Genomic DNA, 11,398 nt, shown 5'->3' with positions numbered 1-11,398 from the left:
CAAAGACAATTTATGTAACCGAAGGATTTATATCCCCATAATACTCTGGAAAACAAAAAAGTTGTTTCCCATTGATATACAGATCAACAATTCTGACATTGCTATACATGTATATTGTAATTGAACAATTAAATGGGTGGTGGATGGTGAGAGCTACTTTTTCACTGTTGAAGTGAGAATTTACAGATAAGCAAGAGAAGGGGACTAGAGGAATCCATATGGTAATGGAAGAGAACTGGAGACATGAGTACAAATTTATGTTCAGCTTAATATGCAGAGGGTTACATATGGAAGTATTTGTAGATATGTGCATGTATACCAGTTATGATGCCCACATATACTTCCTTGCTGTCAGTTGGTAGAGCCTAGAAGAAAACTATATTCCAGCAGCAATAAAGACATCTAATACCAAGATCTTAGTTTCTAATATCATTCTCCAAAAAAGACAAAGACACTCCTTAGAGAAATGGCTGATTCTATAAGTGGGGCAGGAAATATGTAAGACAAGCCTGGAGCATCATGTAGTGTCAGAAAGTAAAGTGCTCAAAAACAAAGAAACAAAATCTTCAAATTGAAGATCAAAAAGAAAGAAAAAAACAAAAAAAAATGGGATATGTTACAAGAACCTACTGAAAGAGTTCTCGATGGCTGAAACTGGAACAGTCTGAGCAAAAAAATAAGTGGCACCAGATTACAACCCAAAGTATACATACCTATGAGTCCATACTGATACAAATACATAACCAAATAAATAATTAAATGGGTAAGAAAGGACAAATTTCCCATGCAAAATTCCAAGTAATTGATGTAGATACTCTGCCTTCAAGGAGATAGACTGTTAACTCCCCACTCCTGACCTGGGAGCTGCACATAGTGACATCCTTCCAAAAAGTACTGTATGAAAAGAGGGGAAAAACACAGACTGACTTTGCAGCAGAGAAATCGGGCAAACACTACCTCAACCAGGTGGTCAAGGCCAACATCAAGAGTGATAGGTCATATCAACTGATACAATGTGACGAAGATGGCAATTTAACTCCTGTGGTCTTCCTCCCAAAGACCCATGTCCCTAGTCTAATCATGAGGGGAAAAAAAAGCAGACAAATCCCAGTAGAGGGACATCCTACAAAATACCTGACCAGTACTCCTCAAAAACGTTAAGGTTATCGAAAAACAAGGAAAGTCTGAAAAATCGTCACAGCTAAGGAGTCTAAAGAGGCATGATGACTAAACACAATGTGGTATCCTGGAACAGAAAAGGACAGCAGTGGGGGCGCGGGGGGTGGCATGTGCCTGTAGTCCCAGCTCCGTGGAAGGCTGAGGCACCAGTACAGCATGAGCTCAGGAGTTCAAGTCTAACCTGGGCAACACAGCAAGACCCTGTCTCTAAAAAAATAATGATAATAAACAGAATTAAAAAATAATTAAAGGAAGGTAGGAAAAGCAAAGGAAATCTTAAGTATAGACTTAATATCATCAGTATCGGTATCAATATTTGTTCATTAATTGTAACAAATGTACCATACTAATTTAAGTTGTTTTTTGGGAGGTTTTTGTTTGTTTTTGAGACAGGGTCTTGCTCTGTTGCCTGGGCCAGAGTGCAGTGTTGTCATCATAGCTCACTGCAGCAACCTCAAACTACTAGGCTCCAACGATCCTCCTGTCTCAGCCTCCTGAATAGCTAGTACTACAGGTACGTGCCACCACACCCAGCTAATTTTTCTATTTTTTGCAGAGACAGGGTCTCCCTATGTTGCTCGGGCTAGTCTCGAACTCCTGGCATCAAGCAATCTTCCCTCCTTAGTCTCTCAAAGTGCTAGGATTACAGGCATAAGTCACTGCGTACAGCCTGTTTTTTGTTTTTAAAAGACATGGTCTCACTCTGTCTCCTAGGCTGGAGTGCTGTACAAGAACACAGCTCACTGTAGCCTTAAACTCTTTGTCTCAAGCAATCCTCCCACCTAAGCCTCCTGAATAAGTTGTTAAAAATAATAGGGAAAAGTAGGTGTGAAGTATACAGAAATCCTCTGTACTATCTTTGCAGTTTTTTTACACTCTGTAATTGTTCCAAAAACTAAGTTAATTTTTTAAAAAACAGGATGTTCCACTATTATGCTTCAAGTGATTGAGCCCCCATCCCTCCAACAAAAAATCCTGGGGCTGAAATATACTATAGGAATCTAGTCTAACTCTCCTTGTTGAGGAAAAGCTGAGGTCCAGAGAGTGATATGCCGAAAATCACACAGCTACTGGCAGAATAAGGGTCAGAAGCCAAGGTTTCTGACTCCCAGTACAGTGCACCCTACTCGCTAATTCTATACCACTTTTGTCTTAAAGACACAAAATGGTTTTTCATATATTTTAACCTCTATGAGGATTTCACAACTTTTTTCCCATCTTAAGTCTTCATTTGTCTTTACATTTATTGACTGTTAAAACAGACAGCATTCTTTTCTGTTGTCATCCATTGTTTCTAAGATTACGGAAAGGAAATACATAGCAAGTAGCTCAAGAACAAAGCAACAATGCTTTTAAAAAACAAACAGCACAGTTCTCCCTACCCCAAAGCTATAGAGCAAGTGGTCACTAGATCTGGAATGTTCAGAAATTACTTTTAAACCAATTAATACTTTCCTGTAGTAAAGAAACACCACCTTTCCTAGAATTCTCTATTTCCCAGCTTGTGCTAAAAGATAGGTGAGCTCCTTCCTCTAGGGCAAGGTTTCTCAAATTCCACTGTTGCAGTTTCCCTCGTACTTTCATTTTCTGCTTAAAAGCCATCACTTTCTTACTTTCTTGGAACACTTCATTCACTGGTTTTCTTTTAGGAGCCATTTTCTCTCTCTTTCTCACACTCACACACACAGACACACACACACTTATATACACACAAATATTTTTTTGAGACAGGGTCTGTGTTGCCCAGGTTAGAGTCCAGTGGCATCATCAAAGCTCACAGCAACCTCAAACTCCTGGGCTCAAGCGATCCTCCTACCTCAGCCTCCCAAGTAGCTGGGACTACAGGCACGTGCCACTACTCCCAATTTTTCTTCTTTTTTTTTTTTTGTGGAGACAGGGTCTCACTCTTGCTCAGGCTGGTCTCAAACTCCTGGCCTCCCAAAATGCTATGATTACAGGCATAAGCCACAGTGCCTGGCCTGGAAACAGAATTTTTTAAAAATAGATTGAGGGTGACCTTGATGATATCGCATATATCTGCCCATGTTGGCTGGCTTTATGAATAAACTCTGGTTTATTAGTTTATTAGTTCTACTAATCAAGTTTTTGAGTTTAATTTAGTATCAGGATAAACTTACAATATTATAACCTATCTCTTATCTAACTTACAAAAATGCATACAAATTTGTTAGTACTACTTAAGACTCACACTAGACTTTTCCTTGTATTAAAAAAAGTCAAAAAAGGTAAATTTCCAAAATCAATTACTGACATAAAATTGCACAGAACTATATACACACCACATAAATACATAGAAACTGGTGAAATCCAAATCAGGTCTATAAATTGTACCAATGTCAACTTCCTGGTTTTGATATTATACTACAGTCAGCCACCATTGCGGGAAGGTGGATGATGGGTACAAGGGACCTCTCTGTAATATTTTTACAACTTCTTGTGGGACTGTAATTACTTAAAAATTAAAAGTTTTTTAAAAAACATATTACTGGATCAGTGAAAATGGTTCTTTAGAGTTGATGAAAGTTGTCTAGAAACAAACTTAAAATTGACCTGGTCCTCTAAAGCTGTGAGCCGAGGACCAATACTGGTACCTGGCCTATTAAGAACCAGGCACACACCAGGAGTGGCAGGTAAGCGAGCGAAGCTTCATCTGCATTTACAGCCGCTCCCCATCGCTCGCATCACTGCATAAGCTCCGCCTCCTGTCAGATCAGCAGGGGCATTAGATTCTCACAGGAGCAGAACCCTACTGTAAACTACAAACTGCGCATGCAAGGGATCTAGGTTGACAATCTAGTGCCTGCCGATCTGAGGTAGAGCTGAGGCAGTGATGCTAGTGCTGGGGAGCGGCTGTAAATACAGATTATCATTAGCAAAGAGGTAAACCATCTGCCCTCCCCTCCATGGAAAAATTATCTTTCACGACACCAGTCCCTGGTGTCAAAAAGGTTGAGGACCACTGCTCTAAAGCACAAAACTATAAAGGAAGATTCAGAAATATGATCTGGATTAGAAATTTGAGCTTGATATGAGGTAAGTATTTTTCCCTTCTTTTCAATTAAGAAGAGTTTTGATTTTGGTAATCAAATATAATTATCTATCTGTACCCAGGTAAAAGATTCTCTATCTTCTAGGATCACAGATAACAAATGTGAACAAATACACACAAAGCCAAGAAAATACAGGCCAAACATGTACACATTTATAACATACAGCTTTCTGGTTTGATTCCCAAAGACCGAGCAGAAAGGCCCAGGGCTCAAATCCTCAGATCAGAAGCAATTTTCAAGATTAGCTAATCTCACATTTAATATTTCAATCCACTTTTCTGAAAGAGTGAATTAAATTCTAGAGATGGAAGCTTTTTATTTTAAAGCTGACGATTCAGAGAATTTATTCCTCATACACAGGGCAGCATGGTGCATGTGGTGGAATAACTTGTCAAGTCAGAGAAACCTGGGTCCCAGTCTCTCCAGGTCCTCTGGGTGGCCCTGGTCAACTTATTTAACTCCAGAAGTCCTCTCTCCCTATTTTACAGATGTGGATAATAGTACTGCTGCCTCGAAGGCTTGTTATGAAAATATAAAAAGGTAATATAAAGTCTACCAGAGTCCAGTACTTCATAGGCATATTCAAATGTTTTGTTCTTTGAAACACAATTCGTACAATCACAGTGAAAAATTTTAAATTCTCATACCTGACCAAAAGGTCTAATATGCCTGAATGATTTTACATAACAAGCTGTATGATTTTACATGACAAGAAAAACTTGCTTTCTTCCAATTATGTTATACGATTTCTTCTTAACTCTTCCTTGCAACAGTGTATATGTAATTTTAGCATTTGGATATGGAAATTTTTGTGTTTATCTGCTATTTATTCCTGCTTCATCAAATAATTACTTTTCTTTGTGAATTTTCCTAAATTAACATTTTTTGATTACAATTCTGTTCTCAGCACACTTTTTTTTTTCCCAGCGTCTCACTGTCACCCTGTGTAGAGTGCAGTGGTGTCATCATAGCTCACAGCAACCTCAAACTACTGGGCTCAAGTCAAGTGATCCTCCTGCCTCAGCCTCCCAAGTAGCTGGGACTACAGGCTCACACCACCACGATTGGCTAATTTTTTCTATTTCTGGTAGAGAACTGCGTCTCACTTTTGCTCAGGCTGGTCTCAAACTCCTGAGCTCAAGTTTTCCTTCCGCCTCTGCCTCCCAGAGTGCTAGGATTACAGGCGTGAGCCACCACGCCTGGCCTCAGCACACATCCTTAAAAAAACAGTCCATATTATTTTACTATACACATTTAATAACATACATGAAACTTCAACTGAACGCAAATATTCTATTTTTTAACAGAAGTAGGCATACTCTGCATCTATTTCAGCAAATCCAGACAACTATTTAGATGAACTTTAGGAATGGCCAAATACCTAAAGAAATAGTAAATTTCTCACTTCTTAAAGGCAGAAACTTTATCCTCAATAAAGGTCCTCTCAGAAAAAAGATCATTAAAACAATCGTGGGCTCAAATTATTTTCAGGTTTCTTCTTAGATTTTATCTTTTCAAGTGAAAAGATCATTTCTTTATCTCTGAATCAGGCTAAGGAAGTCCCTTTCTACTGATAGTTTGTTGAATGTTTATCATGAAAGGGTGTTTCTGTCTAACTACTGAAATGATCATGTGGTTTCTGTTCTTTATTAATGTGGTGTATTACAATACATTCATTTCTATACGTTGAACCAACCTTGCATTCCTGGGATAAATACCAGCTGGTCGTGGTGTATCGCCCTTTTTATATGTTGCTGGATTTACTTTCTTAGCATTTTAGTGAAGATTTTTGCACCGTTTTCAGAAAAGATACTGGTCTAGCTGGGCACAGTGGTATGCCTCTATAATCCCAGCTACTCAGGAAGCAGGCAGGAGGATAATTTGAGCCCAACAGTTAGAGGCCATCCTGGGCAACACAATGAGACCCTGTCTTAAAAAAAAAAATGGGGGAGATATTGGTTTATGGTTTTCTTTTTTTGTGAAGTCTTTGTCTTATTTTGATATTATCAGGGTAATATTGACCTCACAGAGCTAGTAGGGAAGTGATCCCCACCCTTCATTTTTTCAAGAGTTTGTGAAAGATTGGTGTTAATTCTTCCCTAAGTATTCAGCAGAATTCACCAGTGAAACAAGCCATTTGGGTCTCTGCTTTTATTTGTGAGACTATCTTTCAAAAGAAATTAAGAAATTTGAGCCCTAATTCCTTTAATCCATGAGAAATTGGAAAGAGGAATAGAAAAAATGACATAGTCTAACATTCTTCATTGTTTTTAAAAAATACTAGCTGAGTTTTAAAATAGGAGGTGTAAAAGGAAAAAGAGGTAGTCTTTCATGTAAGCTATCTAATATACACTTTTAAAATTTTGTGTTGTGGTTTGCAGACACTTTAGGTAATCTAATAACCCCTGCAAGAACCCGAGAAGACTCTATCCCCATTCTACACGAGGACACTAAAACTAAGAGAAATTACATTATCCATTCAAAGTCAAAGACAGAGATATAGCAGTGTTCATGAGCTAGAACTCAAGTCAGCTCAAGGAACCCTGGATGACTACTTAATAACCTGTCATCTTGGTGAATTACTAACCTTTGGGTGTCAGTTTCCTCAACTCTAAAATGACAATTAACAATATCTACCTCTTAGAACTGCTGTATAAACAAAATGTATATAAAGTGCTTATAACAGTGCCTGGTTTACAGCACGTGCTCAACATTAACAGTCATTATTATTATTACTAGATGTTGCTCAGTAACATAATATTTTTCATTTGGGATACTCAACTGATAAATATAACGCAAATCTCCCCAAATCCAACATCAAAATCAGAAACAATTCTGACCCAAGCATGTTAGATAAAGGACACTCAACCTATACTACTTTTACTACCGTATGCATCCAGTCAAAAAATAAAAACATTTATCCAGGTCTTATCCCCTTTCAGAAAAAAAAAATAATAATAAATAAATAAAAGCATTTAAAGGGGAAAAATACATAAAATTCAAAGTGGTCTTTATTGTAAATGCTAATCCATTTTAAAATAAATCTATACTGTCTTGCATTTTTAGATTTTGTTTTTAATTGACAGGAACATTAGAATTGATTTTTCCATAGCACTTTCTTTTTCCCTATAAAGCGTAAAGTAGGTTTAAGATGTAAATACTCAAAATAGAATTTAGATTTCTAAATTCTTTAAAAAAGAAAATTCTCAAATAATTTTTACAGCTCACAATTAAGCTTAATTTACAAGTACATCTGTTGCAGTAACAAAGCATTCAACTAATACTTTCCTGACAAGTTTCACTGTAAGCTGTATAGGTTACAACTATGTTTGGGCACTTTTATTATTTCCTAGGAATTATTATTAGCTGCCAATTCTCCTATTTGCAGTTCATTACACTTCTCAAAGTAATTTTTTTTTCGGAGACAGAGTCTCCCTCTGTTGCCCGGGCTAGAGTGCTGTGGCGTCAGCCTAGCTCACAGCAACCTCAAACTCCTGGGCTTAAGCAATCCTTCTGCCTCAGCCTCCTGAGTAGCTGGGACTACAGGCATGTGCCACCATGCCCGGCTAATTTTTTCTATATATTTTTAGTTGTCCAGCTAATTTCTTTCTATTTTTAGTAGAGACGGGGTCCTGCTCCTGCTCAGGCCAGTCTCGAACTCCTGACCTTGAGCTATCCTCCTGGCTAGGCCTCCCAGAGTGCTAGGATTACAGGTGTGAGCCACCATGCCCAGCCTCAACGTAATTTTATGTTCGATATTTTATTTGCCCCTCTCATTGCCCCCTAAAGGTGAAGCATCCAGGAGACTTCTCATTCTCATTTTAAGTTATGGAAACCAAAGTGGTACATATACTAGTTATCACGCTGGGCCCAGAATTCAAGTCTTACGAGCCTGCATTTTCAACTGCCACTTCATCCCTTTAAGCTATCTCACAGGGCAAAGTGAACTCTGTATGTAACTAAAAGGATGCAACAGTATGATTGCCAAAACTGCAGCAACTGACTTCTGTCATAACATTTACCTCTTGTGGTCCCTGGAAGATAGTGTGCTAAATGAACTGTGGAGTTAAGATAGTGAAGGGAGTGGGGCAGAGAATGCTGGCACCCATTTTCGGATAGGTTAGAAAATTACTCTAATACATAGTTCACTGGAGCCTGCTCACGATCCAGTTACCTGGGCTTGTTTGTGCACCTGGTTAAGAGAAAGGAGAACTCCCACAGCCACACAGTTCTTTACCTCTGCTCTACATATAATTAGAGCAAATGTACATTTGATCAACATGACGGTTGATTCTATTCATGTCTATTCATGACTCTCAAACCCTGCTGGGAAAAGACTGATACAACAATTTTAGAGATCAATACAATTCTTTCCCTTAAAAATGAAAACAAAAACTTCTTATTAAAAAATTAAGTGAAATCTTCCATTACCTCAATTAGAGGTAAAGAGACTTAACTGTGGTTCATCTTTGTCCTACCAAGCTTTTAATATTCAGTTCAGTTTAACTTCCCTAAACTAGCAATCACTTGTGTCATGCCCAACAGTCAATCCACAATGTCAGTTTCTTCCTCCGTTGCCATACAAGTGACTCCAGGTCCCGGCAAACAGGACTTAAAGACGAGGATGTCAGTGTAGTGTACCAAAAGCATTCAGATTATAATAATCTATTGCAATAATTATTCGGCAGTTACTATGTATCAGACTTCCCTGTCTTATTTTATACACATCTTAATTCAATCCTCACAAGTCCATCAGGTACCATCACTTGGCAAGAGACGGGCACCAAGGGTCAGAACTGCCCACGCTGATTCACATAGTAACAAACGACCGCTTAAGGACCTGAACCAGGGCCTTCCCCTTAACCACTACGCCAAAACTGCCCGGTGCATAATCCCGGTGATCATTAAACTAATCACATGACCTTGGGCCAGTCGTTTCAGACCTCTAGGCCTCCCCTGTACGAAAACGAGGTGCACTTAGTGAGCTTTCGGTGCTTTACTGCTTTTAACGTCCTGTGGCTCTCCGACTGATCACTCCCCACTCCCAAATAGGTGCTTTAACTGTTAAGACGAAAGTTTCTCAACCACTGCGCGTTCTCGTTCTAGTACATTCCCCTTATTCCTCAGGGTGCTAGGATCCAGCCTGCGCTTTAGGGTTTTAATTTCGGATACGCAACAGTAACGCTCATCCTCAATACTCTCTCGATCCAACATCACCTTTACCCACTAGTAGGGGCACCTACTAGGCCCAATCCCACTCCAGACCTCTGCCTGTTCCTTCAGCCCACCATGCGGCCGCCCGGCAGCCAACGAGAGGCCTAAGAAAGTCCTAGAAGCAAAGCTCCAGGAGTAAGTTCGCTTTCCCAGAGGTCAAGAAAGGCTCTAGGGCACCTGCCACGCCTCCCGAATCCAGCGGCGCGGCCTGGGCCTGGCTCCCCAACCGAAGGCGCCGGCGTTCGGGCCTCGACCCTCAGCGCAGGCACGCCTGCCAAGGCCTGGGCCGTCTAAAGCCAGCCCGACCCCGCGGCCCCCGGCCACGCCCGACCCCTCGGCCACGAAAGCGCGCTCCTGGTCCCCCGAGGTCCTCACAGGCCCGGGGACGCGCGCAGGCCTTCGGTCTCACCTCCAGCCTCCCTGGGACCGCCGGCAGTGCCCAAACCTTCTCCCGCCCGCACACCTGGCCCCGCGCTGCAGTGGAGGCGGCAGCGGAGGGGGTCGGACCGTCACGTGCAGCAAAACCAGGAGGCCTCCGCTACCACAGCCGCGCGAGCGAGCCCCACCGCACGAAGTCCGGCCCCGCGGCCGCCCCTCGCTCCTGAGTAGCTACAGCCAACGCTAAGTCCCGCCCCCCACGCAAGCTCCAGCATTCGGTTGGTCGGCGCCGACATCGCTCTATGCACCTTCCCATACGCCCCCTAGGGCTATTCTTCGTGGAGCGTGAGGATTGGCTGAGAGTGAGGCAGGAAGTGGCTGTCGGTTGGGCGAGAGGTGAGGGGGCGGGCCGCCGTAGATGAGGGGCCCCGGGCGCGCGCGTCTTGGGGCGGGGCGGCCCGGCCCGGCGGGCGTTCCCGCGCGCGTTTGCCCTGCTGCCTTAACTCGCACGTCGGCCGGCTCCTCCACCCGCCCCTGTGGTCGCCAGCCCTCGGGTGCCTAGACCCGGTCCCGGCACCGGTATCCGGCGGCCTTCGCTGAAGGGGCAAATGGCAGCTGGCAGAAAGGGTGGGAGGTCTGGTCGGCCATCAGGAAGGGGCATTTGCAGCGAGCGCTGGCCCCGACGGGCGCCGGCGGAACCGGCCCTGGCTGCCTCGCCCGGCCTGGAGGTGACCGCACCGAGCCGTGTAGTAGGCAGGCGCCACCGTTCCTGCAGAGTCATCGCTCTGGGCCCTGGAGCCTGCGGCCGCCTCGCTGCCTAACGTAACACACAGTGCAGAGTAACAGTGGAGGTTCTTGAAGAAACATTAGCTGTAAGGGCACGGAGATACACGGACGACAGACAGGGTTGAGACAGCAGGATGGTGCAATGGAAAGATTGCACACACGCCACCGTGTTAGTAACCCACTCGGCTCATCTTCTAGACCTTTAGAGGGCCTGATCTCTGTCCTCCATTTGTTTGGAGACCCAAAAGCTTTCAAGGGTGGAAAAAACTAGTATCAACTACCTGAGAAGCCAGCTTTCTTCCCTCCCACCACCTGGAAGCAGAAAGGAGACAGGGTTTGGTGTTTGCACGAGTTTAGCCTCCTCCAACTCTCAGCCCCCAAATTTGTGTAGGAGAATTTTGCTTTCCTATTTACCTGGGGAAGTGGATATTCAAAGAAAAATAATATTCTGGGTTCCACATAATGAGCTTAAAATGGAATCTTATATGTGAGCAAAAGAGGTACTCCAGCAAAGGTAAGTGCTAAAAGAGTGTGGTACTGAAGAGAATTTAATGGTGTTCTGAGAGAATTACTTCTATTATATAGAATGGGTGGGGAAAGAGGTAAGACTTGAGCTAGACCTGGTAGGATATGCACGATTTCTATAGGTGGAGAGTTGGAAAAAGGCTCCTTTAGGTGAGGAAACGGCATGTGCAAAGGAAGGAAAACAGGAATCATGTTTGGGGATCGGGGACACGAGAGTGTTTTGGCTGAAGAAGAGTGTTAGAAAG

At 42.4% G+C, this 11,398-nt stretch overlaps 1 protein-coding gene across 1 annotated transcript in view; it reads right to left on the bottom strand.

Annotated features, from left to right (window-relative positions):
• Nucleotides 1-10,071, bottom strand: part of CANX (calnexin) — a 31,484-nt gene extending 21,413 nt beyond the window's left edge. Inside the window, exon 1 of the mRNA XM_012660391.1 lies at nucleotides 9,874-10,071. The gene's annotated coding sequence lies outside the window, so the exon portion shown is untranslated. The remainder of the gene's footprint in view (nucleotides 1-9,873) is intronic.
• Nucleotides 10,072-11,398: the final 1,327 nt, after the last annotated feature.

The sequence above is a fragment of the Propithecus coquereli genome, unplaced genomic scaffold (genome assembly GCF_000956105.1).
Source record: "Propithecus coquereli isolate 6110/MARCELLA unplaced genomic scaffold, Pcoq_1.0 Scaffold664, whole genome shotgun sequence".
Taxonomy (NCBI): Eukaryota; Metazoa; Chordata; class Mammalia; order Primates; family Indriidae; genus Propithecus; species Propithecus coquereli.
The sequence above is the reverse complement of the archived record's forward strand: the minus strand, read 5'-3'. Positions and strand labels throughout refer to the sequence as shown.